This window comes from Phalacrocorax carbo, chromosome 22 (assembly GCF_963921805.1).
Source record: "Phalacrocorax carbo chromosome 22, bPhaCar2.1, whole genome shotgun sequence".
Classification (NCBI taxonomy): domain Eukaryota; kingdom Metazoa; phylum Chordata; class Aves; order Suliformes; family Phalacrocoracidae; genus Phalacrocorax; species Phalacrocorax carbo.
In genome coordinates, this window is record NC_087534.1 from 8,012,294 (window position 1) to 8,015,446 (window position 3,153).

Genomic DNA, 3,153 nt, shown 5'->3' on the forward strand with positions numbered 1-3,153 from the left:
TTACCTCTGTGGTCTGAGTCATTCAATCCTCTTCTTTCGATTGCTCATTTGGTCTGCAGGCTTCATTTCTCTACAGATGGTCCTATTTCACTGAAGAAGTGTGCAAAAGAAGATATTGGCAATTCTTCTGCATTTGAAGAATTGGTTTTTCAAGCAATGAATAAAATCCCCAACTTAAAACAGCTGTAAACTTTTCTCTTATAAACAAAGCTTTACTTTTTCCACAGGGATGGGCAGAATCGGAGCTGGGAGATCCAGGTACACATCACGGATTGATTTTGCAAGCAAACAGTTATGCCTGATGGTGAGGAATGTACATAGAGTGGGAAATAGCTGGCATCATGAAGCTTGAGCTGCGCTCCCTTCCTCCCCCATGCGTCAGTCAATCTACGCAGCAAAATCTCATGACCCAGAGATTCCCTTCTTTTGGAATTAACATTTTTATTGGTTTAAAACAAAACAAAACAAAACAAAAAAAACCCAACCCCAAGTCCCTGGGCACAAAAGCACCTAGAGAAAACACTGGTGCTTTTCAGCCAAACAATATCGTGTGTAAATTATCAGGCCAGAAATTTACACAATAAAGCCCGTCCATCTTCAAGAGCCTGGCTGTTTGTCTGTCAGCTCCTCAGAGCTGACACTAACAAAACAGAACAAAAGAGAAAGAAAAAGATCTTATTCTCTCAGATGAGAGTGTCATTATTCTTCAAAGGAAGGGAGGGACTCTGGGATTTTATCACAGCAAATGCACCACGCTAAAATGGACCCTCTTTCAGAAGAACAGCTCACCCAGGAGAACATACTGTACATCTCGGCTGCAGCCAGACAATTCCAGCGTCATTACAGATCTTCAGGAACCACGAATCCCATAGAGCTGAGACAGGGATCTGGATTTTCACAGTAACCTTCTGTCAAGAGACAAAGAAAACCCTTTTAAAGTGCTGCTTTTTTTCTTTAAATTGTATTTTCATCTCCTGACAATGGTTTGCTTATTTAGCGTATGTAAGAGACCACTTGCAGTACAAATTACACACTCCCACAGTCCAACACTGTGTTTGCTTTATTTCTGTTTATTTTATGGAGCATTTCTTAGGAATATAATTTTGGAGGGATGAGGGTTATTTCTCCTAGAATACTTCTGAAGCTGAAAAGCAAGTTCCAGTTTGTTAATGCTCTTAAACAGAGTAAAAAGTGGTGCTTCACTACAGTTTGTACTACTGTTTCTTGGAATTTGCTATATTCTATTTCAAATTAGTTTCTGTCACAAATGGAGTCAACCTGGGAGCTGCCCTCGCTGCCCTCTCCAACGCCTGCTGCCCTTGTCAAAAGCCCCGTTTTGCTCACCAAAGATTTGTTGAACGTGAACAAGTGTTTTAACAGTTCAGGACCTGCAAGTATTTGCCTACGTGCTGTTTCAAGCAGACCAGTGGTCAAACTGACTCCAACAATATCTATTGCACATACAGGTTTCAGCCATAGCCCTGCTCTATATTTCCCATAGATTTGACCTGTTGTGGACACTTCTATGATTAGAAATTTGTTACTGTCTCTGGGCATTTCTCAAAGAAATATTTACACTCCTACTTTTAATCATATGTACACTGACTTCTTTACATGACCTCAGATTTTTTATTCAAAGATTGGATGTACTTTCCTTAAAATGCTACAGCTTCTGCAGTAGGTAGCAGAAATGGATGTTAAATTTCTTTATGCTTGATTTGAAAGCTAGCATTGCATTACTAGCTGAACAAAAAGAGGTAAGTTGAGAAACTGTGTAAAAATATTATGATTTTAAAAATAATTTTAGAATGTAAATGGATTTAAACATTTTTAAAGGTTCTCTATTTTTTATATTTCTAATTGTTTTCCTCCTAGTTTATGCTGATATTGCTAAAGTGATTACTTTGTAATCTCTGTGAATACACATTGAAATATTCATGCTTTTTATATCAAAACATCTCCTTTTTATTGTGCTTAGCTTACAGAAATGGACACACCCACGGCTTCACTAACAAATAAACACTAAAATGCAAAACAAATGCAAATAAACACTGAAATGCAAAATCAAATACTGAGCTGGACCAAATCAAGACAGGGTTGCTTCAGCAAGGTAACATGTCCACCTTCCCCATCAGCACCTGCTACCTGAAATGAGTGAGAGCACTTCAGTCACTGAGGCGATTTCACCTTTGACCGAAGCCTTAAATATGGACTTACTTGTGTAATAAATGTTCACAGAAACTTTGTTAATTTATTGGAAGGCACTGTTAGCAGTGAAGCAATTTTCTTCTTTAGTGGCTGCGTTCTCAGGTAACAGGGCTGTTGACGCCAGTAGAGTGAGTGCCACTTTAGTATCTTCAGGGTTGGTGCAAATGTTTTTGTTTGTTGACTGCAATAATTTTTTTTAAGTTCAGATACGATTGCCTCTAGGGGTGGCCTTAAAAAGTACCTGTAATTTAGTTCATTATATATAGTAAGCTGAAATTAAAATAAGGGATAAAGTTTAATCACAAATTGTTATGTAGGCTCTACTTATAAACACTTCATTATTCTCCCACTGTTTTATTGACTAATTATGCATTCTAGGCCTTTTAGAAAGCTTAGAGCATTCATCGCCTTTCAGAGGCAATACAGCAGGGTTTACCTCATCTAACGAGGCCTAAAATGGTAGCTATCTCATTCTGCATTGCATCCACGCAAGCACAGCTTATGAGCAAAAGTCTCGGCTTTCCCTGAGTCCGCAGTGACATGTTGGCCGGCTTCCCTTGGGTGGGCCCTGGTGTTTGGCCACAGGATGAGGCAGATCAGGAAACGGCCTGTTCTAACAAAAATGGTCAGTTCCATGATTTAGCTCATCCAAAGAACTAACAATGGCTCTGCCAGAGACACAAGTGAGAGCACAACTTCTCCTCACAACTACCTGACGGTGCTGGGATCCTCCTCGGTGTCCCGCCAGGCAGCCATGGGCCGTGGTGCCATGGACATCCAGGCTTCACACTGCCCCCCAGGCCCTCCAGTGGGAGGGGCGGGCTCCCTCTTACCATGACTCCCCATCACCACGGTGCCCCATCACCACGGCGCCCCATCACCACGACTCCCTATCACCACGGCGCCCCATCACCACGGCGCCCCATCACCATGACTCCCCATCAC

General features: G+C 41.3%; 1 long non-coding RNA gene across 2 annotated transcripts; it reads right to left on the minus strand.

Moving 5' to 3' along the window:
- Window positions 1-211: 211 nt before the first annotated feature.
- Window positions 212-3,153, minus strand: LOC135316730 (uncharacterized). 2 transcript variants are annotated; one of them, XR_010375992.1, is made up of 3 exons: window positions 2,921-3,153; window positions 2,218-2,821; window positions 212-908 (listed from the first exon to the last, which is right to left on the minus strand). It is a non-coding gene; the product is annotated as an uncharacterized LOC135316730 (long non-coding RNA). The 2 variants fall into 2 exon arrangements; XR_010375991.1 differs by having other exon boundaries at window positions 212-2,145.